Source organism: Heliconius melpomene, chromosome 16 (assembly GCF_056956725.1).
Source record: "Heliconius melpomene rosina isolate 202511_hmr_F chromosome 16, ASM5695672v1, whole genome shotgun sequence".
NCBI classification, from domain to species: Eukaryota; Metazoa; Arthropoda; class Insecta; order Lepidoptera; family Nymphalidae; genus Heliconius; species Heliconius melpomene.
In genome coordinates this window covers 11,434,425-11,461,649 of record NC_140404.1, presented here as the reverse complement: position 1 = coordinate 11,461,649, position 27,225 = coordinate 11,434,425, and the positions used below count along the sequence as shown (strand labels likewise).

The 27,225-nt window shown below is 33.3% G+C and overlaps 1 protein-coding gene across 7 annotated transcripts in view; it reads left to right on the top strand.

Annotated features, from left to right (window-relative positions):
* Window positions 1–27,225, top strand: part of LOC146531083 (mitogen-activated protein kinase kinase kinase 9-like) — a 61,544-nt gene that overhangs the window by 18,882 nt on the left and 15,437 nt on the right. The window lies entirely within an intron of this gene.

Here is a 27,225-nt window from a genome sequence, read left to right as displayed (position 1 = left end):
AACGCACAGACGAAAATATAGACTTAGAAAATTAAAGTTTAAATCTTTGCTACACTGATAGTGTATTTTTTCTAGCCCTATATTTTAAAGATTTTCATGTTTCTACAGCTTTTATAGATATAAAATTATAGTACTTATTCTAATACTATTATAAACTATTTAAGTATGATTTTAATACTAAACGTACCAGTATAAAGTGTACCTAATTCGATAACTGATTATTATGGGTTTTACCCGTTGTATCTATCGTACACACATACGTCGTCGAGTGGCCTGACCAATTGAAATGTGCAAACATACTCGCAGCTATACTTCCTGAATAACAAAACGGTAGTGACGTATGTTTATATGTATGTTCGCTTTGATCTAGTTAATTTTGCTATAATACGTATAATATTTAGTTAATAAAATGGGAATCGACATTTTTTTTTAATTTCATTCTTAGGTTGGGATCGCCTGCTACTTACTTACTTTGCTTATCCTATCCTATATCTTATAAAACAAAGTCGCTTTTCGTGTCTGTCTGTTGTTTCTAACTCTTCTTCTTCTAAACCACCCAACGGATTTTTATGCGGTCTTCACCATTAAGTCGGGTGTTTTTCGTAGAAGGTTTATATATAGTTTATTATTTGTACATTATTATGTAAATTAACATAAATTCGATAAATGTGTATAAAGTCCTACCCGTTGAGACACTTTCGCGCATGCGCTGCTTTAATGGTAAGTACTACATGAAAATAATGTACTGGAGTATTGTTCCTCTTGATGAGATCTACAAAAAAATCCGCGACGGCATATTCGTATCCTTTAAGAATAACGTGTTGTGATCATTTTTCTGTCTAAAAATAATAATTTCAATATATTTTTTATTGTGAGGGATATTTTTCCATAATGGTATTAATCCTTATCCTTTAAAATACTTTATTAATTTTCTACGTTAAACGAAGATAAAATTTGCTTTTTACAATATTTCGAAATTGCGAATAGTTTTACAGAAAAACGCATTTAATTGTTGACACATCCCGCCGTTGACACATCAGCTGTATGTTACTCAAGTTTCACTTATCCCTTACTCTCAGCATATAAAGAAGTATATTAGTTACGTTGGCCATTTAATGTAGACCAAAACTGTTTTTTACTGTTTTTCTTTTAATAAGTACTTTAGAAGTTGTTACAATATCAAAAAAATCCTTGCTGCGAAATGGCTCGCCACTCGCCATGCGTCCGCCGTGCCCGCTTGCCATACACGCATCGGTGGTTCAGTGGTAGAATGCTGGCCTGCCACGCGGGCGGCCCGGGTTCGATTCCCGGCCCATGCATTCTAATTAATTTTCCTCACAGACAGCCACGTCGTGCTTGCTTTTCATCAGGGACAGAATACCCCCTTCAGCATTAACCACAAGCTCGAAAAAAAAGACCCGGCTGCCTCTATAGCAACGAAGATTTAGCTAGATGCGTTTGCACGTATTCGATAATTGGAGTTGAATGTATTATTTAAGCGCGATATATTTGGTTTCATATTTTTTGTAGTAGTTATTAGTAGGTAGGTTTTTGTTTATAATTTCTTCCGTTTAAAAATAGTCATTTAACTATCTAAAAATAGTCATTTAAATATATTTTAATAAGTACTTGAAAAGATTAGTAGCACAGATTTAAAATTACGGTACCTACTAAAAAATCCTTGCTGTGTAAAACAATTGGAAAATCCTTATTGAAACTACAAAAATGCGGGTTGCATTAGGGTTTAATTAATTTTCACATTATCTTAAGTGCTTTGCAAACATACATTATATGAATAATCCAGTAGTTAAAGCGGGCGAAGCCGCAAGAGGGTCGCTAGTATTTCTATAAATAATAAAAAATTATTTGCTTAGCCAATTAGGCCAAGTCACATAGAATTGTCAGCCGTGTCAGTCCTCTACTGAGAAGAGACGATGAGAAAGTTAATTTTGTATGTAAAAAGCTGTTACTGTTTTGTTATTATAATTTACTATATTGTACTTTCATTGCTGCAATATAAATAAATTAAAAATTGTGTTAAAAACACGACTGTATTAAAACTCGTTTTATAACTACAGTTTTTTTTTATTTTGAAAATGACTACTTTTTTATTTTCATACACTCCTCGTACATTACGAGACTCGGTAGTACCAGCTGCCACTTTTACCAATTCAACATTAAAAGTGACACTGACATGATGAGAGAAAGTATAATATTGGGAATATTAACATTTTCCGAACAGATTTTGAGATTATTCAAGATTCAACGCCGCCCTTTGTCTTATTACTAGAGCAAGTTAATGGAAATATTATTTCCCCACCACAGAATCTAACCCAAAACCGTCACGATTACAGTCAGACGCTTTGACTCTGCGCCAATACGGTCCCATCATGTAGGTGAGGTTAGTTCGAAGAATTACATTAATAATCAAAAACAGCATTATTTCATCATAACAATTCATCGCCGTTCTCGTAGTTCCGCTGAAGTCGATCATACATCATTATATTGAATGATAACATAATCAACATACTAAGAAGCCATTCCCAAAATCCATTACAGTATTGACTATTGAGTACCGGAATCATGTGTAGGAAATTAATCATTTGTACTACATGAGTCACCAACTCTTGTGCTCTTGTCGGTACGACAGTCACTTTCTATTTCAATACGTATAAACCGCTTACGTCAATGCGAAAATTATGAAAGATGGTGCTGGGAGAAGTGAGTGACGTATCACTCTTTTGGAGTTGACGATAAGGTGTTGATGTGTTTTAATCCGCTCGGGGAAATTCATCGTTTTCGTTTCTGGAAACAAGATAAAGCGCAATTGGTTTATTTTTTTATTGTAATTAAAACATCAAATAATAAAAGAAATCGAAGAAACACCTATAGGCATTTTTTGCATAATTTGTATATTCATTGTAATATGGTAAATGGTAAAAAGTTTTATCTATTTTATAGTAAAATACTTTGTTGGGGGTTAGCGTTTGTGGTCAAATGAAAATAATTAGGAGTTATCTGTGACGCGTGATTCTGCGTGTCGAAGGTGATCCTGACTGCAGGTACAGACGTTATTGAATATGGAACCGAACCTATTAACGCGATGTAATAAAGCCTTTAGAATTCCGCCATAAATGAACTATGCAACATTCACATTTTTGGGACTTGGAATTGGGATCAGTTATTTCAGCAAACTTTTTAGCTTTATAATGGTGAGGCCAGTTGATGGGCAAAAGCCTTGTGACTGTAAATACGACGGGTTGTAATTCCGATTCTCATTCGAGGAAATTAAATATTTCATATATTCTTTTCTTCGCTCTGGTATCGAGGCATAGCGGTGTTGACTTTGGGCCACCACTCAACAGAATTCGGCGAAAAATGGAGAGCGGAGTGTCTTAACACTAAGTTCCCAACTACCCTGCTATGTGCAAGATACAGCGTGAAAATAAATCAAAATTATAAAAGCATATAGATATTCAATGCTTGGGTGTACATGCGCGAGATACAAACAGCTATTTCGTAACAGTAGCAAAATGTGAAAAATCAGTGTCATCGTGACTTCTAGTTTCGCGACACCGTTTCTGGCCAATGACCCGCCTCTAGGATGTCACATCAGATATCAGAGACCCTGGTGTTTGGACCGTTTTAATTAGCATTCCTGATTAAATACCTACTTGTTTAATGTAACTTTCTAATGTTTTATTTTGTATATAAAATTTGGCAATTATTAAATTCCAAATAGGGTAATTGATAAATGTTGTAGATAACTTTTTATTCATCTTGAGGTGTGGTTTGAATGTGATAAATATTTTTCTCTTGCCATTTTTCTTTCCCAATTTTAACAAAAAGGGTAGCAAATTGGAGACAAATTGCTTATCATTAAATAAGAAAAGCATGAATGCTTTCATTAAGAAAAGCTTGAATGTTTTACTTACTGTATATCTTTGATATGAGATTAGAGATATTTAGTTAAGACACGTCATTCCCCAAGCACCATCCGAATTTCGACTAGAGATTGAGATACTTTACTTCCCTGAGTGGAATGAAACCCACAACCATCGCAATTATTGTCAGACGATGTGCCGCTGTGCCACGGTTTCTCCTATATATTACATAATTAAGGCTATTAAGGCTATTAAAAAATTGTATCAATAAATTGACAATTGATTGAAGATTAAAATGTGGAGCAATCTAAAGAGAAATTAAAAAGAGGAATGTTGTTTTATCAGAGTTTCTAACTATAATTCCATGCTGTCGTAAAATAATAGTCGAATTATTAACTTTTTAAATAGTATAATAGTAAAGTTTTCTTTACATGTAATTCGTATAAACTATAATAATATAGCGTTCTGCAGGGTGACCTTGGCCGTCCGCGCCTAGTCCGGCCTGGCACAGATTTAAAATTTCATAAACGTACCACCGGCACCGGCTACGACTACGAGACACGACTTGAAACTTTTATTTTTCTCACATCCTTTTCTCTATTTATTTTTTTGATATTACCTACAATATTAGTAATGTTGAAAATGACGTGATTGTTTTCTCGGTTGTTATGGGATGGATTGAATATGATTTTTTTTTAACTTCGAGCGTTAAGACTTTCTGTACCTACTGTTCAATTTTCTAGACCTCCCTGAGAGGCGAAACGCATCGCCGAACTTTGTGAATAATTCAGTTCTTCCAATGGGAATTGAAGCCACAACTGTCGCCTTTGCAGAGTCGCACGTTGTGTCGCTGCGTTATCACTAGACTACGCCATGTAAGACTCCGCCATTAAACACATAAAGTTCACATTCACGATTTTTTTTTGATCAACACGTGAATTCAATACTTCTTTCTTTCTTACTCCTTAAATAAATCTAGTTATTTTATCGCAAGATTAATTCCTCTGTATGCCCCACTACTATGTGTGAGATGCGGCATTAAATTAAAAAACAATATTCTGCTTCTCCATATCTTTATTATTTAGAAATATATGAACATTATTAAATTAAATTAAATTTATATATTTATTTAAAAAGTAGATTATAATTCAAAATACATATCTAACTTACATTACTAAAAATACAATTTCTAACTGTGATGTGACTTGGCAGACCTTGACAGTCGGTGCTTGGCTTAGGCAGGCACAACCTCGAGATATTGTGTAATATAGTATGTAATTGATTACATGCTCGGGTATTGGTGATGCTGATTGTTGATGAATGTTGGTTATAGGATATGTAGATGAAAAAAGGGTAGAAAATATTGATAATTTTAGGTTGGACTAAAAGATATTCTTTAATACTGACTTTGGTTGTCGTTGTATTATTTAATGGTAATAAGGATACTTAAATATCAGATACTTTAATATAAAAATAAATGAGAGTATCTGATATTTAAGTATCCTTATTATCACCAAGCAGCATCTCTCAAATTAAGGCATAATAAAAAAAGGATTGGCGTGGATTAGATAGCGACATTCATAAAACTTTATAATACTTGCTTTCAACGTAATGCACCTTCAATAAAAACGTACGTTTTACACAATTAACGTAAATTACCTCACTTCAAAAAAAAGTGCGACATTTTCAAACACGGCTGCCCATTTAGATATGTAAAGCTTTTACCTAGAAAGTGTTACAAAGGCAACGAGCCTTGCCCTACTGCTTAATTATTGGGCGACTTTCTAAGTGCCTGACACTGTTTAGACATAGGTAGGTACCCTCAGAGGTCACCGCCCACTCGTATGTCATTTTTTGTCAGTGAAGACCTTACGATTGAGTAATTAATATTTTTTGAGAGATTGAGTATCTTATATGTATCTACAGTATTTTCTTTCGTCGTTGAATTTATTTTGTTTTTAGTTTTTCGCTTTGGTAGAGTCAAAGCGCGGCGTTGAGTTCCTTCCACTTAACACGCGATATCACGAAAATAGGGGAAAATATTGGAATATAACAAAATGTTTTAACACTAAGTTCCCTGCGCCTTCTTTGCTATGCGTGATAAAGTGTAAAGAATTAAAGATACCTTTTTAGTTTTCATTATTTCTACATATGATCGAAATTGATGTAAATGTAAAAAATCTTTCGTCATAGATACTGAAGCTACTAAGTCTAAACGCTAAGAAAGTGGAATTTATAATATTGAATATGTTTAGATGTTATTTTTACTGTACTAGTATAAGTATCACGTAAGAATCTTAATTAATATAAGATAGTAAATAATTTATTTATCACTACAACTGCTTTCACTTAAAAAAGAAAAGTATCAACTTTAAAATACCTTGATAGTGTAAATTGAAGAAGAAATTCAAACAAATGGATATACTTACTGTGTTTCCAGTACATCACCTTAACTTTTAACATAAATAAATGTAAAGAAACTGAACAGATTGCCGCTGGCCGTGTTTTATTTATTTTACTTACAATTGCTCAAAAAGAGTTATCTCTTTACTTGTTCGAATTGTAAATTTAGGAGTTGTCGTTATCGTGTGTTTTTCTTTGTGGCCCAGGGGCACAAGCGTGCGACTGTAAACACGACAGGTAGTGGTTTCGGTTCCCACTCGGGGAATTAGAATATTTAATATTTTGTCTCCTCCACAATTCAGCGAAAAGTAGGAAATGGAGGTTGGATTACTTACATTTCGGTGAAGCTATAAAATATTTAAATGGCAATAACTGAAAGTTTTGTATGATACATAACGATACATTACCGCCTAACTGTAGCGAAGATAAATTTAAAATATAATTCAATCTGAACTGGTAATTCCTGCGTTCAACCAAACAAACGTAGCTTTATTATAATAGCTCTTTCCAATAGACGTGTTCGAGATTCGAAGATTTCCATATTTTCATAGCGGCAACCTTTTAACGTCTTTCCAACATGGAATAACAAAGTAAGGTGTGTAAGTTTTTAGAACTGTGTTGTGATTAAACTTAATATCTCATATATATCGTTTGTTCGTCGATTCGATGGTCTACCTTATTTGCTGCCTATTTTATATAAATAATGTTCTTTCGTTACGGAGTAACTGTCAGACATTGCGGACACGAAGCTACGGGACTTAAAAGGTTGAACTTCGGCATGATAGGGCGGGGTTAGGGAGTGTAGTTAACACTAACAGATGGTTTGTCGATATTCCTACGATTTTGATTTCATTTTACGTCTTATGCAGCTAGTATAATATATGTTTCCACTTAAAGTCCATTTAAACAAAGTTGGGAATGCGAATGTTTAAATATAGACATTCACATATTTATAAGTAATGTAAAACTCAGCCGACCAGAAAACAGAAGACATTTAACAATTTGACATCAGTCTAGAGTCTAGACGGTAGCGAACTAAAATCCATTTATAGCGGCCATATTTATGGTGCTATAAATAATCGCGAAATATCCTATTAATTCAATTTAATCAAGATCTAAGCTGCTGACACTTAGTCGACTCGCTCGTTATGGGCCCAATTTGTTGTAAACGCCAATTTTTGCTTACGTTCTCTTAACGATTTTATAATATTCCTCCTTCTTGGGTATGGGCCGTTTATATTTTTTGTATGAAATGAAATGGAAACGGAATTGTTTATTATTATCGTATAATAGATGTTTTTGTGATGAATTTAATTTAGATTTTTTGGAGACTAATGTTTTGTTTATGTTTTTATAAATTTGTTGTGCAACGTGCAGCTTCTCACTTGCACAAACTTTACAGTAGTAAAGCTTATGTATCAGAATAACACAAAGCTTACAATTTATGTCAAAATTGTGTATAATTTAATTTGCCCATTGTATAATAGTAAGTTTAAGCGGGCGAAGCCGCGTTTGAGTCGCTAGTATATCAGAAGTATAATTTAAGTCTCCAATATCGCCTGTCCAATTTCGAAATCGAACCCGTGGGACATCAGCAATCATATCAAAGGACATAATAATAATTAATGGTGAGAACGTATCAGACCGTTAGTTATCCAATTTGGGTAAACAACCTTCAAACGTGCCAAACCTTCCGATCTGACTCCAGGTCGATGCACCGCCATTTCCGTTTACAAATACACTTTACACTGCATCTTGGGCACGACGAAATGAATGATGCCTTTGTTTTGTTATTCAAATGCTATGCTTGTGGCAGGTAGGTAGGTAGGTAGTAGGCTTTGGATTTTTAGGTTAATTTGTTTTTAACTGACTTTAAAGAAAGAGGTTGTTAGTTTGATTTATATATGTATGTGATATTGTTGGAATTTACTAATGTTTGAGTATAGAAAGTGTATTTTTGTATCTTTATCCACATTTCTCTTACATTCTTTTTTTACTTATTATACAATGTCACTTTTGAATCAAAAGACATAATTTTTTAATTAAAATGTGATATTTTCCAACTTAGAGAACAGTCCTTCAAGATTGATTTTCAAAATTACCACTGCGTATAGATAGGAAAAAATGTAAGTGCCTTACATATTGTGGAAATTAAAATAGATATACCACAATCAGTGGAACTTCAAATTCTTATGAAATTTTTGGAGTAAATTACAATTAAATAAATATAGTGAAAAATCAAATTTTTTATCCTAATTGCCAATATTTGCATAATTTAAAAGATTCCCCGAAACCTTTATTAGTGATTGACCTAACAGTATGTAATGATTTTGTTTTGTTTTTAATTAAACAAATACTGTTTATTGCACACATAAAACGTAGCTATAAAATGTATGTACTCGTATAATATGACAAATCTTAGGTATTTGAGGTTGCCCATTTGTCGCCTAATTTTCGTGACACTTGTGTGTTTGTCGTGCGGTTTGTCTTGTTCCTAGAAAAGTGAAAATTTAAACGATTTTAGAATACCTACCTTAAGTACCTTTCGAAATTAAAATAACAAATAACCAAAGAAATTTCCATTCCGTTCTTAAAAGCTCATAAATTGTTATAACTTAAGCTCAACGCTAAAAGCTTACACTTTATGTACAGTTGTACAGTAGTAAGTGAACCAAAAAATATTTCTATTGACATTTAGTTTAAAATGAACATTCTACTACAGAGGCATGGCATCTTGACTGACAATCGCGACGATTGTCGGTTTTATTCTAATCGAGGGGATGAATTATTTTCGTTTCCTTGTCTTGGAAATATAATTATTTGAATTTTTCATTTCCTCTAACTAATAAAATAACTAAAATGAACTATCCTACGTGCATGTCACGCTCAAATCACAAACAAGGACGTTACGCTCACATACGTTAAGCGTCGGTCGTATACACCTACCTACCTACTATATACACTTGTACCGGCCACTGATCCCACGGCACATCGAGGATTTGTTAATGATTTGATGATTTTATTGGTGTTAATTATGGTTTTTTTTTAACTTTTATTTATTATTTGTTTTTGGTTTGATGAAATACGTTGTAGAAATTTGGTGTTAACGAACTTAGAGTCTTATACAAATGGTAAAATTTTTTTATGTCAGTTATTTCGTTGACCAAATACGATTATTTTTTAGCTCTACGCTACAGCCCGTTTATAACGAGAAACTAATGTTTATAGCCAGAAACTAGTGTTAAGGAACTCCCTTTCCTACTATCAGCTGTTGACACTCACTTTTTATACATTACATTAATTATTTTAAGTAAAGAATCATGCTTACGTATACTATATACTTTGAACTCTAACCTACAGTTATTTTTATGTTAATTATTTAATGAGGCAGTCGTGGCTCGGTGGCACAAGGGTGTTACTGTAAGCTCGATGATTGTGGTTTCGGTTCCCACTCCGAATTATTTAATATCTTCTTTTCATCGCTCTGGTAACCAGACAAAACACGACGGTAATTTTTGTCACTTAACACGCAACCACTGAAGAATTTATCGGAAAGTGTGGGGTACGGAAGTATCTTAATGGAAACAGAGTGTCTTAACACTAGGTTCCAAGGTTTTTTCTGCTTATCTTGCTATATACGGGTTGCAAAAAAAATAAAATAAATAAATACCACGAATATTACGGTTTTAATACGTTTTTAATTATACATAGAAATATAATAGGTACACACAAACTTTCTAATAATAGCCTCATATATGATAATTTCAACGTCCTTTCAAGTTACATTGACGTGAGTCTGAACGGCAAGGACGACACGCTCGGGCACCTACGTTGTGCGCCGTACGCTGCGGCAGGACAGTGATCCCTCGGCACTGTTCTGGGAAATGTGCCGTTGTTTGTATGAGATTGTATGTTTGATTCCGATTAGGTTTTTTTGTCTTTAGTGATAGTAGAGTAGGTAGAGGGTACCTAGTACCTACTTTCTGTATTAATTTAAGATATAGGAATCGAGTCTACAACCTTCTGCAAGACTGGGATCTATTAATTTTATATAAGCATTATAAGTGTTCACAATTGTAATTTCAAAGTAGTTTCCAGCGACAGACTATGTAAGCAGATAAGACGTCCACTTGTACAACTTCTTGTTTAGCCTTATATAGGTTATTTGTCACTTGCCGCGATACAAACAGGAAGATATGACGCTGGCGGGCCGCTATCTAGCTGTAAAATATTTTTCAATTAAATGATATTAGAAATATTAAGTTGAGGATGTCGTACCGCAATGGCACAAGTGTGTGATTGTATACGTGATGGTTATGTGTTCGATGCCCACTCTGGAGAATGCGATACTTTATTATTTTTTTCCTCGCTCTCGTCAAGAGGCAAAGTGCAGCTTTGATATCCGCTACTCAACACGCAATGCCTCCAGAATTCGGTAGTATGTGGGGAATATCTTAATGGGTTATGCTTAACACAAGGTTCCCAGATATCCTCTACTTACCCTGCTATATGCATGCATACAACGTGACGCAAAAAAAATATTAAGTATGTACTTGCTATGACTCGTAGATACACCCTCGTGGTCGACGATAATAAAACTAATATCAATAGTAATTTCACTTTAATATTGTACTACGTTGTAATAAATATTGAGATGCTGGTGATAAAATTTCATTTATATGCCTATTCCAATGTAAACTGTAGGTACAGTTAACTTAATTATTTTAGTAGTTGATTAATTTGGAGACCGTTAGATTGCCTCCTTGCCATCTACTACTGTCATCGTACGGACGCTGTTAACTTTAGTTTTTTTTACATTTTGGAAAACATCCAAGTTTTTCTTGTGTCTATTAAATTTTTAAAATATTTATTATTAATGAATTCAATAGTTCTAGTCGTAACTTAGGGACACAAGCGTGCGATTGTAAACTGCCTGAGTTCCGTCACTCAACACACAAAGTCTCGAATACTGGACAAAATGTGGAGAACGGAGTGTCTAAATCTAAACACTAGTTTCCCTCCGCCTACCCTGCTGTATACAAGATAGAGCGTGAAACAAAAAAAACGCTATCAAATAAATAGATGAGAACGTCATTGTTATCAACCGTTTTGTCGCAACCGCTCTCTAATGAGATGACACAATTCCACCAGTTTCTTTATAGTTCGCGCTCGGTACCTACCGTGGTGGTGCGTGGGATTCTAATGATAATGCGAATAGGCGCCGGCTCAGCCACAGACTCGCCTTATAATGATAACTTTAAATCGCATATTAAATGTTTAAAGCTTATTTTGATATGTATATTGTATACTAGTTCCATTTTGTGGCGTGGTGTGCTTGATAAGTATGGTTCAAATGGGTGGTGTTGATTTTTGTCTTATAATTGGATATGTGAAAATCTAAGTCTTTGTGATTTTTGTGGGTAGTTTTATGTATTTATTTTATGGAGGTCGTCGTGGTGCTTTAGGAAGCTGTGTAGGTTGGTTTCCGGAAGAAGAAGGGATCTCCGGGAGAATCTCTGGTACATAAACCCCAGCGTCAAATTATGTCACTCAACAAGCAATATCTTGAAAATTGGGCGAAGAATCGCTACTTTTAGATTTCTGTTCCTAATTCGCGTATATCCGAAGTGTCCTAACGCTACGTTTCATCGACTTAACCTGCTACGCAAAAAAAATGTAGAATGGACATTTATTTATACATACATATACTTATTTAAAAAATATATAGGTATTTCAAAAATGTTTTTTTATTTTATTTTGACGCTTTTAATAGGCCCAATAGCATCTATGTTGTTAAGTTTTTTATATATAGACTGTAAAAACTTACTAAGACGGACTTGGACTAAAATTATAAAAACAGTAGGGTTTTCATTCATTCACCCCGAGCTTGGACTAATCTTGTAACAGACAAGCTACCATTTTAGGTCTCTGACTGCCTCGGAGTCGAATATAATATAAGTATAAATTGATTTTTAGCTTGCGTTTTAGATTGTTTTCCTGTTTATTTGTGATGGTTGGTTAGCTTATTTATTATTTGTTAGGTTCTAATCAAACTAGGTCAGCTTGTTTTAAATATGTTATATTATAATAACAATTTGTGTTTCAACCCAGGAATGCCAAATTCTACGGTGTCCGGTTTCCTCTGGTTCACTGCCATACACCTCTTCGTATATGCAATCCGGAGAACCCCATGCTTATTACGCGACCTTCTCCCAGTATCATCGATACTTTGTGATCAAACTAAGGTCTACCACTACTTTGCTATGAGTACAACGAGTAAAAAATCTAAATTATAACACGAAATGACAAATATTTGCAATAAATAAACATGGAAACGACGCTTTAAAATAAACTTTCCAATTTAAATTAACACTAGACTAGATAAGTAATATAATGAAAACCTGTTGTAATAATTTAACACGTGTTCCTTTCTCAAAGCTAACGCCCATTTTATTATTCATTATTAAAATTCAATAAATTTTTGTATAGATTATATTTTTTATATATAGGTGTATTTTAGATCGATGCTTAAGTTGTCAGTTCAGTTCTTTAATTATGGCGTTACGAGCGTGCCAGTTGAGCTCGAATTACTTCACCAATGTCACGTTGTATGGTGAAGACTTCCTCATAAGCCCCTCGTCCTAAATGTTCAGTGTTTACTAATGTTCGTGTTTAGCTCTTTATGTAAATTTGAATGTCCCTTATCTATACTAATATAATAAAGCGGAAGAGTTTGTTTGTTTGTTTGAACGCTAAGATCTCTGGATCTACTGGTTCGATTTACTTTGTTTTTGTTTTGTATGAAAGCTGCATTCTTCAGAAGTGCTATAGGCTATATAATATTACATTACACATATATACTAATAAATTAAATACTTATTTCTAATTTGACATGCAATTTATAAATTATATTTGTATAGAAATTATATTCTTATATTTCAAGCAGGCGTAGCCGCGTCCGGGTCCGCTAGTATATAAATAACATGATTATATTATAAACAAACACCCGTGTAAAATACAATTTGTTACTAACCTAATATGTATGTATACTGTAAATATTTGTTTAAGTACTGCGTTATAAATATAGGCTGTATTTTTACTAGATCTCTTTTCAAACAGTCAATTTCTTTCATGTGTTCTCCATACTACGTGACATTAGCGAAATGAATTGTGCTCAACTAGCACACACGAAGCGCCGTAAGCGAAGAACTGAAGTCAAAAAATGATCGATGTCTAAGTTGTCAGAGACTGATATGGTAGAGGCGACGTGTGCCGTGACATCGTAAAAGTCAACCTTAGTATGGCTCCCCTATAAAAATAAAGAATTCACGTCCCGCATCGAGCATAAACGTATACGGAACGTAATTTAATAGAATATCCAAAGTGGGAAATAAACTTTTAAGTGTATTCGTAAAAATTGCTATAAAATAGTTATTCGATTATTATTTGTATAACTTAACATTACTTAATAATCTTCTTTTCGAAGAAAAACTAGGTTCAGTCTGCATAAAACATTCTAGAGGCAGAGAAAGCTTAGTAGTAAAACACTCTGAATCCTCATGTAGTTTTTATAGTATGGTACATTTCCTTGTATAACATGAATATTGATGGGAACACAGTATCTTAACACTAGGTTCCCATGTTCCATCTGCCTACTCTCCTATGTGCGGGATACAGAAAATGCCGACAATTCGGCGAGTAATAAGGAATAGATTGCTAAACACTTGTTTCAATCTGTCCAACTTGCTAAGTCTGAAGCTGTTAAATATTTAAGTTTTTTCATATTTATTGAAAACAGCTTACCAGCGGCGCTTGTCACCAATAGCTACTAACTTACGGCTAGTACGAGGTAGTACCTAGTACTTACTACTGACTAATGAAATTCCTGTAAGTAGTGCATATTGTTTGTATTCTCTCGTTAAAGCTCTAATATTGATAGCTAGGTTTTATTCGAACTATATTTGTAATAGCAGCACAATATAAATTATTTCTGTTACAAATAATATAAGCCTTTTTGTGCGTTATTTTTAATAAAAAAGTATTGTTAAAGAATAATTATTTTTTGAACATTTCTTTCTCTTCTTATTGACAGGTAAGCAAAGAGGACCTAGTGTTAGGACACTCCGTTCTCCACATGCTTACTACTAAGTATATTGATATTTTTTCTCAAGATTTTTCATGACTATTCTATTAGATATTCCATTGTTTAAAACTTGTAGATTTATTTCACTGTGACATTGCCAGCTACGAAAACTCATTCCTATACATTTCCCAAGCAGTTTCTGGTGGTCGTGCCTGGAATATAAATGGGCTGTTTAAAAAATTACTAGTTTTGTAAATTTCGTCCATGCCCCATAAAATGAAATGGCGTTCAGTTGTTGGAAACTATGGTTCGGTTCGTGATATAACCGAAGTTAGACACAAATTTGTTTTTTTATAGATTGACTTAATTTTTTTCTAAGTAAGAAATTTAGACTAAGTCTAGATTTTGCGTAGGTAGTATGTATTTTGGATCGTTTTATGTATTTATATTTATTTAATAGCAGCGTTGAATTACGCAACTTAACATTCAATGTCTTAAAAATTAAGTGAATCGGAGTATTGTAACACTAGGTTCCTTCTGCCTTACTTACTATATGCAGCCAATAGTGTAACGCAAAATAATATAAGGTAGATAAAAACTATATAATTTTAATCTTAGTCTTTCAATCTCAGTCTTGTCATTTTCAAAATTTAAACGTGTAAAATATTTCTATACAATAAGAAAGTGACGAAAAACGTTTGGAATATTGAGTAAGAGGCGGGGATTCAAATCCCACTACGTTAAAATTTTTATAGGTACATTTAAAAAAAAAATCGTTCCTAAATGTAAATAAAAATGATAGAAAAGTTAAAAGCTCCCACTAAGCTTATAAAATAAAATAAGCTTCATCGGCCTTGGCGTGGTTTGCATAGTCCGCATGATCGTTATCATAGCGACTGCTGCATTTTAAGCAGCCATCGGATGTTAGCATGTAGCAGCCATAAGTATATATACTTATATAAACTTATAACATTATACTATTATATACTTAGTTATTAGTTCATTTGTTACTTAAATATTATCTTACATTTTTTTCACGCTGTTTCCGTGTGATACATGTCCAATGAACGTATTCTTAGTGCCCGAGGAAACTCTAACTGCATTAGTTGGATCAAAGTTTAAAAAAAGATCTTTTTTCTTGTTATTTGAATCAATAGTTCCTCAGAAGAAACCAAACAAACTCTTCACCTATGTAATATTAGTGAGTATAGGTACCTAAACATAAACCAATTAAAAGCGTCCGGATAACAAATATACATATATAAATTCACTTCTAAGAAAATGACACCGTAACTAGCTTGAAGATTAAAATTTATACAACAATGCTAATATTATAAATAAACGTCGTATAACTTGTAAGGTCTCAGTAGTTATTACGAAGGAAACGCGCTACATTTATAAGTTACTGGCGACCTAAACGCGGCTTCGCCTGCTTGAACCTATTGTTATATTATAGACAGATTATACAAAATAATTACATAAATTGTAGTTTATGTGTTATTTTCATGTAAAAGCTATACTATTGTTAAGTTTAATTTAAATCAGTACAGCGGATTTTGCTTTAAAGTGAAACAAACATGCCTTCGCCCTATAGTTTTATGTTATAAAAAAATAATTATATATTACATAATATATAATGATTTTTTATTGTTTATTTGTTATTCTGATGTAATATTACTGTAAAATTTTATCCTAATCTGTTCAGTAGTTTTTGCGTGGAAGTGGAACAAACATCCATTCTCACAACCTTTCACATTTATTATATTGTAAGATACGTAGAATAGGATAACGTAACAGACAGACTACTTTGTACCCTTATATAAAATACCTTAGTTCACTTTATCTACCCTTACGCATAAAATTTACTAGACGCAGTCGATGAAACAAGATAACAATAGTGCCAACCCTCCGCTTCGTACACGCTGTATAATGTTCTATATTGAGAGAACTATTAATATTGAGTGGTGTATTAATTTGGCCTCTTTTTCACAAATTGCTGTCTTTTCAATATTTTTGTGTGAAATTCATGTAACCGTATTTTAGGAGAAAGGAAGATAATGTTTTTTTTATTTTTTAATTGTGATTTGCGAAATTCAACGCAGCTTTGTCTTGTTACCAGAGCAAGGAAATAAAAATAAATCATTGCCCCGATTAGGAATCAAACTCACAACCTACGTTTACCGTCAGATTTATAATCTACACATACGCAAAAAAATGTACTAGACGTAGTCGATGAAACAAGATGACAATAGTGCCAACCCTCCGTTCTATATACAGACTATATAATGTTATATATTGAGAGAGGGGTGTCTCGCTGTAGAATGTTTGGCGTTAGATAACCTCATGGTGTCCTAATTTGGCCTTTATTACGTTTATTTTGGTAAATTGCGATGTTTTTTTAATATTTATAAAATTCTATCGTATTCATTCGCGTCTTAGGAGAAAAGTAGGTACGATTTTTTAGCTTTACGATGTATACTGTATATAACAGTAGATACAGTAGGCAGGGGGTACCTAGTGTTAACACACTCCGTTCTCCGCGTTTCGTCTAAATTCGAGACCTTGCGTGTTGAGTGACGGAACTCAACGACGCGTTTCGACTCTGTATGTTGGAGCGCGTAGCTGCTTTGGCCTCTATTATAACCGTGAGAAGCTTTACTATTACGAAAATAAAACAAGATATCTTAGATACATTTTAGCTTAACTATTAGATGAATCAACAAAAAAATTTCCATCTAAAATTGCAACATCGATTGATATTCCGTATTTCGCCGGATCATCGAAATAAATGCTTCGAGTTTCCGCTGTCTGAGTGACACGCCAGTCGTCGCTAATACGATTTTCTCTATTATATTATTTTTGGGATGGGGTGAATAAAAACAAAGAGCTATTGCTGATGGTATTCTAGTCTAATACCTATTGCAGACGCTGCCTTGCCTTCTTGTTTGTATGTAATTTTAAACCGACTTCAATAAGGAGGAGGTTCTCAATCATAAATATTAAATACTATAGACTGAGACTTTCAATATGGTATTTCTTGTGAAAAATTAAAATCACAACACTTTATTGCTATAAAAAAGCTACTTTAAAATGTACGATATTTCGTATATTTATATTTCCGGATATTTTTTTATAGGATGTTTCCTACATTTTATAGTAGCTCCTAATATTTTACTTGGTAAAAATCTAGGATTATATTTTCTCAATTATTTCTTTCGAGCAGACAGAACCTAGTGTTATGACACTCCCCTTCCCACGCCATGCCTAAATTTAAAGTTATTGCGTGTTGAGAAGCGGAACTCAACGCCACGCTGTGTCTCACTTGTAAGAATCGAACCCACAACCATTGAGCTTATTGTCAGACGTTGTGCCTCAGCTTCACGGTGGCTCCGGTCATATTATTTTTCATAATTTATTTTTAGATATCTAAAATGTAAAGGAATAAAACAAGTAGAACTAGTTCTACTTGTAAAGTAATTAGTAAGTCAAAATAAATTTACAAAACTTATTTTTACTGACTATATTATGTATATTTTCAACGCAATACCTAGAAAAATATTGAATCTTAATGAGAATACGCAGCAGCTAATGCACCACGATCAATGAACTTTGGCATTGGCCGACGAAAATTTTGTCAAACGCGTGTGTTTGTCCTGTTTACGACGTACGAGTATGTAGAACCGGATGTAGGTGATTTTATACCTTAAATGTCATATTTATTACTAATTTTTACGTTGAAATTTTACAGATAGATAGTAAATATACAAATAATTGTGTAGGTTTAGCAATAATTGGTTAGGTAAACGGACGATGCCGCGAGCCGGGTCGCTAGTGTAATAATATTTCTTTTAAACCTTGGATTGATGGAAAATTTCGTAACAATAATGTTTTTAAAACGGTTAATCCACAATTTGAATAAATAAACACTATTCTCACATAAAAATGTATACAAATGTTATTTAACGCATGATCTCCGACCCGCCGGCGCGGCGCACTATGGGACGCTTTCTATAAAAGCGTGCCAAAAATGGTCGAAACAAAAGTCGTAATTTCAAAGTTCTGTTGATTGTTCTATATACTAGAATAGACTATCTTATCAGTACAACAAGATTTTTATTTTTGATAGCAGTTTAAAGTATCCAAAATGACCTTCAAACAATACACTTCGATATTTCCCTATTTTCCATACTGCATATAGCGATATTTAAGCGTTAGTTTCTTAATAAATTTCTATAGTAACTATATTTATGTTATACATTTTTATAAAGCTCATTATTTTTTCTTTTAGAAAATATAATTAGTGTATAATAAAAACCTATATTTAAAAAGATATCTTAAAATTTTTAGAAGTGTTATATTTTAACATTTTAATATTTTCAATTGGAGTTTTCATTGTTGCCGCTGGCTGCCGCTGCGGAGAAAACTATATGTATGTATACAAGAACTATTCAAGAATTAGGGGAAAGAATAAAATTTTGCGCATATTTGCGCCATTTTGATTTAGAGCAAAAAAACCAAAATGTAGTAAAATGTCAATTTTTGATATTTCATGAATACTGCTTTTATTTTAAATAATTGGCGTCCTATTTAGTTCTTTTTTGTTCTATAAGTAGAAAAGAACTATCAGAATGTTTATTTTAACATGGAAAATAATAATATGTCTATTTTTGAAAGAGCATATTTGTTTTGAAATATAACATTTTTTGTGGTCATTCCAACTACGAACATGACAAAATTATCATTTTTTATGTGAATAAACAATATTATGTGAATACAAAATAAAATATTTAATTAATTTGATGTGGTTTTGCACAAAACACTTTTCTGGACAAGTATAAAAAGACCAATTATAACTAGTTGCTTTCATTAGAGTAACCGGACTTTTCCGCATTGTTTCTAATACTGTTAACTTATTAAAAGATATACATATATTTTGTGCAACATGAGTGAATTCGTTTGCAGTAGACGTAACTTATGCATTTTTATAATTGAAGGGAGAAATACTTCTGAAATAGAAAACTTTTAAAAGGAGAACTTCAATTTGTCGTCATCAGACGTACAAACTATAATGAACAACATTCAAAAAAATTTTTTATATAATTCTTCACACTATGTCATCAGGACTTGCCGTAAATGTCGAAAAATTAATACATAAGTGTATATTGATCGAATTGCGCAATTGTATGTTAACAAATGTAACAAGTATTACATGCCTCCTTCGGTGCATAAAATTCTTATACATGGAGCTCAAATTATACAGTACTATGCGATTCTTCCTATTGGGCAACTTTCTGAAGACGCTCAGGAAGCAAGAAATAAGGATTACAAAAGTATCTAACGAACTGTTTGACGAAGCTAAAGAACTTCTGCAAATCACAGAATAAATTCCTTGTTTACGTCACTATTTTTATAAAAAATATTTTTATATTACATATGACACATCAGTTTTTTGTTTAACAGCCTAGATTCAGTATACTTAAGTTACTTTTAATGATTTAAAAATAATAATAATTTTTAAACATCTTAATATGCTCTTATTTATGACAATTTCTAATTTTGAATTTTTTTTATTAAATAACCCATGACTTTTATTAATATCTATTTTATGTCATTGATAGCAAATATATTCAAGTATATATATGCAAAATTTCAACACTTTCCGATGAAAACTGAATGAGTTACGGATTTTTGACACGAAGCGGGTCATTCCGTCCCACTGTGCGGCGCTCAGCTCCTCTCGTGTAAATACAATAAATTAGAGTTGTAGGTGTGGTTCTCTTGTTTTTTTAAATGAACAGGCTAAATAAATTTTCGAGATAAAAATCTTAAATGAAATTACTTAATGTTCTAAGTGATTGTTGGTGACCTCTGTGGCCGAATAGACTATGTTTCTTTTTCTTAAAATGCAAAAATGTCTTAAGGATGTGTTACGAATACAGTACCTAAATTCAAATTGACTAGCTTATACATTGTATACAGATTTTGCTGTATCCCACATATAGCGGGATAGGCAGAGAGAACCTAGTGTTAAGACACTCCATTCCACAATCCAAGCATTTCCCCCGACTAGGGATCGAACCTACGACCGTCGCGATACAGTCACACCCTTGTACCCCTGCCCTACATCGGCCTATAGCTACATATTTTTTAATTGAATGCTAGTATACTAACTTTAAATTGCGGCTTCACCCGCGTCGTCGAAACGTAATAGCCGAGTTTTGTAAAAACAAAACTCAAACTTTCAGGAACTGCTGTTAAAAAACAGCAGTTCCTGAAATTAGCGCGTTCAACCAAAATAATTCATCGTACATACGAGTTCGATGTTATCGTAGATTATACAGCTGGTACCTATCTGATGGAAGTTCAAAGTTGTGGGTTGTAATTCCGTGCGGGAGGATCAGTACTTTCACAACAGTCCCGATTCGGTTAAACAAAATGCGACGTTTACTTCCGCGTCACAACGCCTCTACATAGGCAGACAATCTGTAAGCCAATTAATGCTTAAATCATCGGTTCTTATTAGTCTATTCCCCAGTTTATACATTTAAATATAATATTAAGCAGCGTTGAGTTCCGCCACTCGACGCGCAATGCGTCCAGAATTCAGCGGAAAGTGGGTTCCATTACCCAAGTGTGGTCATTTAAGTTTTTTTTTAAGATATCCCAAGTAAGGTTCATTTCTATTTTTATTATCCTAGGTTATTAACTCATTTATGTGTTCCATCATCCTCATATGGCAGGATAGCCGTTGGCATCTAACTCTGTTCAGCTACTAGGGATGTAACGACACCACAATTACTTATCGATACTTTTTCTCCATACAGGACTGGTCGTAAGGCCTTCATTTTGTCGATATATTTGTTTGTAATTAAGAATGAGATAAATAAAAACCGTAACGAATGCATTTTGATACGAAAATATAATTTTTAAGAATAATTTAAAAAAAAAGGCAATTTTTGTAGCACTCTCAAATTTTTTTAAGTGTTTGTCTTTTCACCAATCTATGGATTCAAGGGAAAAATATTGATAGCATAAATGAACGGTCCTAGTTATAAGAAAATGTGCCCCCCCTCCAATTTTATGTTAGAATGATACTTATTAAATATAAAAAGCACTCGGTTTCGGAAGGAATCAATCGAGTAATTACACCCCTAACAGCCACTGACGATTAAAGGATAGAAGACCGGATCTTATATCCTGTGCGTCTGTTCCTCGACGCGCGTCATATGAATTATTCATTGTGTTCATCCGAGTGGTCCGCACCGAAAGGGATGTCGATCTTTGTAGATATCCATACCTATATTATAAATTCGAAAGTAACTCTGTCTGTCTGTCTGTCTGTCTGTCTGTCTGTCTATCTGTCTGTCTGTCTGTCTGTCTTTTACGCAATCAGGGCCAAACCACTAATTTAATTGTGATAAAATACTCATATAGAGATACTTGAGGGTCCCGGGATGAAGATAGGATACTTTTTTTTCTCATATTTGTAATATTTTAGATATATACCAATATATAAAAATAATTAATTTGACATGCAATTTATTCCGCCATGTTAATAACAATCGTCGCTACGCGTTGCTAAGCAACGGCTTGCAAAGTTTGTTGTTTTAAGAAAACGTCACCCAAAGTGAGTTTGCTTAATGCATACATGGCGCGCGCCGATATAGATTTCTATACATCAACTAAAAATAGATGATTTCTATATAAGATGTCATTGTTTCCAAATGACCTATCCTACGAGTGGTATAGTATGAGTATGACCGACGCGAACGGGTATCTGCCCGTTCGCGTCACAAGTCATCTGACTTTGATGATTTTGTAAATTTTTATATATTTTAGAATTACTGTTATTTTTTATGTAATTATTTGCTGCTTATAATAAATTTATCTCAGTTAGGTTATCTATACCGATGTTATATACTTAAAATATCATAATTTTAATCATTTGGGATTTTATTTAATATTGTTTGCAAAAATTAATAATTAATTAATATAGAAAAATGTTTAGTACGCGCGCACGGCAAACTTTAGGTACTTTTTCTAATATTAAGAATTTCTTTAGTTACTTTTACTTCTTTTGTTTGTTCATTTCGGTTACTCAGATATTTTTTCTAATAATAAATCTCCACTTATTATTATTTTTTAACTTATTTTAATTATTTAGGCTTATATTTTCGCGGGCGTAGCCGCGTCCGGGCCCACTAGTATGTAAATAAAATTATGTTGATTAAGCTTTTAGGTACAGGTTACAAGTGTACCTACTACAATTTTTATTTCCAATAATACCTCGTGGTGCAGCGGCACTGCCTTTGACTGTAAATACATTATTTGTCGGTCGCTTCTCATTTGGGGAATATGAACTATTTTCAGTTTTGGTAAAAAAACAATATTCGGAGTTCAGTTTCGCCGCTCAACACTTAGTATCGAAAATTGTAACCATAGTGTCTTAATTAGAATCCTTCAACCTACTCAGTCATATGCAGGGAGCTACAAAAATAAAAACAAAACATTGGAAATTTTTCAACTTATAATATATTTTTTGTAGGCAACTTGTTTTTAATTTATTAATTCGTCGTTTTATTTTATGAGGGTTATTCTGTTTAATTTTAAGACTAACAAGGCAGTCGATAAGTTTTATTGATAAAGCCATAAAAAATAATTAATCAAAAGATCTAAATTTTAAGGCAACATCCTTTAAATGGTCACCAAATTTAGTGAGCTTTTATGTTTTTTATATGTGAGACTTACGACATGCCTTTTTATGTTGTTTTTATTGAATATTATGCTACGGTTGAGTGTAAGTAGAGGATGGGACGATCTGATAATTACTTATATTAGAATAAAATGTTTGAAACTATTTTTTTTTATTATTATTATTTCGTGTTCATTTACTTTACGTTACTTGATGATGAATCGCGATTGTAGCAATATAGGCAGACTAGCGGACGCGCGCAGCTTCGCTTGCGTATTTAAGGGTGAATTCTAACAACCCATGAAACATATAAAAACCGGTGGCGATTTAAGAATTTTCCCATACCAACTTTCAACCCATTATTTGCACCCTTAGGGGGTGAATTCTAGAAAACCATGAAATATGTGTTTAATTATATACGTTTAAGAGTCTGAATTTCAAATTTTATAAAAATTGGTGACGATTTTAAAAAAACCTATACAAACTTTCAACCCCTTATTTGCACCCTTAGGGGGAGAATTCTAGAAAACGATGAAACACGTGTTCAATTAAATACTTTTAAAAATGTAAATTTCAAATTTTATAAAAATCAGTGCCGATTTAAATTGTTTTCCATACAAACTTTGAACCCCTATTTCATCCCTTTAGGGTTAAAATTTTTCAAAATCCCTTCTTAGTGGATGTCCAGATTACGAAAGTAAACTTTTGTCCAAATTTAACGTTTCTACCATCAGCGGTTACGGCTGTGCGTGCGTCTTACCTCAGTCAGTGAGGACAAGTCCTTTTATATATATAGATGTAACTATGAGTCACTGCTTTTACCATGCACGGCCCAATTTTCAAGACATTGCGGGTTAAGTGGCCAAATTTAACGCCGCACTTTGTCTTTTTACTAGAAGGAGAAAATAAATGCCTATTATAATTCATTTACATGAGAGGAATTTAAACTCACAATCATCGCATTTACACTCAGATGCAGCCGCTGCGCCACGAAGGTTTCCTAAATTATTTATTATACTTTTTTTTTTTCAATATTAAACCCACTACCATACTCACACTTACAACCACTGCGCTACAACATCTCAAATGTGATATATTAATATAATAATGGCTATCGCAACATAATGGCCGCATACAATTATCATAACGAGACGTCGATTACTCTGAATATAACTATAAACGATCTTTAATGTTCGCTAAGTGATTTATATACCTACGGGAGAGAATGAGAGCTCTCGTAGCCCACGCCCACGCTACGCTGTGGCTGTGGTGTCGTCTCACTGTATAACGTGAGAGTTGAGGATTCGATGGTCAGTTGATAGAGCGGTTATATCATTTTAACATTGTCTATTTCAAATTTGAATTTTAAATAATATTAAGACGTTTCCAAGGTTTCTTTAAATTATTGCTGCTAAATCATTGCAGCTTCTGAGTACTGAAAATATAATACAAAAAAAAGGTACCTATACTTCTTAAACGTACGAGAAAACATCTGTCAAATCAAAAACACCAATACGACTTGTAGCGACATTGTTCATCCGCTTAAAATACACCGTAAGCTTAATGCATCGCATGGCTGTCACACACACCATCTCTCACCCTTAATGTCGGTTGATGGACATGTGAATCGATCTGATGCTTCCGATTCGAACCTGAATACTTGTGAAGCTGCCGCAGTAATATGTTACAGTTGATTGATGAATTGTGCCGTTTTTGTAGAGGAAAGTACCTACTACTTTGTTTTGTAAATGCACTATTAATTATGATGTTAAACAAATATGTGGAAAATAAAAATAGGCATTATTGCGTTTGGAAAGTTTTTTTTATCTTGCATAATATCTTTACTATACTATTATAAATCTGAAGGTTTTGTTTGGTTGAATGCGCTCATCTCAGGAACTACTGGTTTAAGTTGAAAGATTATATCTTGCTTCCGAGTGATATCAAGCAAGGTTATACATACTTATTGCGATAATTGTTTTAATGTAAGTCGATATATCTGTGTTAGTGGTGTTGGCACTTACAATGGGCTATGTATCGTACACAAATTGTACGCACTTTTTCTCTTTGACGCCAGTTGAGAAGGTACAAGTAAAAATTACATACAGACTAATAATTTACTTAAATGAAACTTAACTTTATATTGGACTCGAAAACCTACGCAAAAATAATATTAACAATACAATATAAAATATAATTTTCCTTTCTACTTTCGCCGCAGTCGGTATGAATTGAAAGAATTATTTTTTCAATGCGCCGATAGCGGGCGGGCGGGTCGTTAAAGTTTTATGTTGCCGGTCACGTAACTTAACGGCACGGGAAACACGCCGCGCCGTGCCGAAGGTCACTTTTCTTTGGTGTAGCCTTATGATTTTTAAATGGTTACATACGTTGCTTCTAGTTGGTTATTGATAAGGTATCATTATTTGGATAGATCTTTAAGCTGTGTCCTGGATATAGCAGGGTTGGCAGAGGGAACGTAGTGTTATGACACTTTGTGTTCCAAGTACCTGCCTGCCTGGCAAAATTAAGTTTTGTCTTATTACTAGAGCGAGGAAATGCAAAATAATTCTTTTCTGATGTATGATTCCGAGTGGAAATCGAACTCACAGAATCATGAAGTGTTGTAGGGTATTTGCGAAAGTACTGAGTGGTTTTTAATAAGTGAAATATGAATTAATAATTAGACTACCGTACCGTATACCGGAATTTTTGTTTCCATATTTATTTAGATACTACACGAGCACTATAAACTTCACGGGATGATACGGCAAGGTATATTTGATGTATTACCTAATTTTATTATGCTATATCATCATCATTTCTCGAGAGTATATGACTCTCTTTTTCTTTCGGATGTTGTTTATCTCTACTTCTTTTTAAGATTATATATCTAACACAGTAACTTGAGGTCTCTGCCATTGATACTTGAACTTAACGACTTATTAAAATTGACTTAGTGTTAAAGCACTCCGTTCCTCGCTTTCCACACAATTTTCGAGACATTGCGTTTTAACTGACGACAGCGAGGAAATGTAATTTCTTTCTCTCGATTGGGAATCGAAACCAAAATTTGTGCGTTTACCTTAAATGCTGTTCGCTGCGCAACTACGGCCTCTTATAATAAAGTTCATTTTTTTTATTTAATATCGACGAACGTACGGTTTTTTTCTACTATATAGGTATAATTACAATAATGCTTTTTTACTAAAAAATCCATACATACATACATATATGCTATACTTCAAAATATGAGGCAATTCGAGAAAAACTTTCAAATGTTTTGTAAGTACTGGTTGACCTCTCTCTAGGCTCGCTAAGTTCGTTTTCAACAATTGACCTATATGTCGTATCGATTTCTACACAGTTTCGACTGTTTAGTTGGGTTAACTAACGTCAATCAAGTGTAGGTTCAAATTCATTCGCTAGCTAAAAATCTATACCAAGTCCATTTTTTAACTAATCTTAAAATCAAAGGATAATCTTATTCAATATATATATTTTTCCGTTCTTAGGTATATTGTTAACATAACTTTAAAATAATACGTATTAAGGTAATTTTATTTAATTTATTAGTAACTATATTTAAAAGTTACTTTTTTCCTTTGTATTTGAAATATTCGTTGGTATAGTTTAACTTAATTTTTTTTAAAATAAATAGTACGTTTATGCTAAAACAAATCAATATTCACCTCGTGAACACCCTCGCGCTGTCATTTAGGTCACACAGAGTTAGGTCCCAGCCTACATTAAACAAACCTACGTCCACGCTTTCCATTTTATGTCAATGTCATTACGTTTTTTGTTGCTAATGCAAGTGTAAGTGTAAATGTAACATACCTACTTGCTCGATTGTTATTTGGAATGTCGTATTTATATAAGAAATATTAATATATTTGTGAGCAAGGCTATCGTAGCGCAGTGGGTTAGTGATTATGATGATTGTGGATACGGTTCAAACTCGGGTCGCTCTTAACTCTGAGATCAATCTTGAGAGCGATCTTGACATGTCGTTCTTATTATATGAATGACATCTCAACATCGATCTTGTTCCAGTTGGATCATAGAATTCAGATTTATAGTAAAGAACAGAGTTTCTTGATTCTCTCTAGGATCTCTGGTCTTCTCTGCTGTAGGTGGGATACAGCATGAAGATGGAAAAG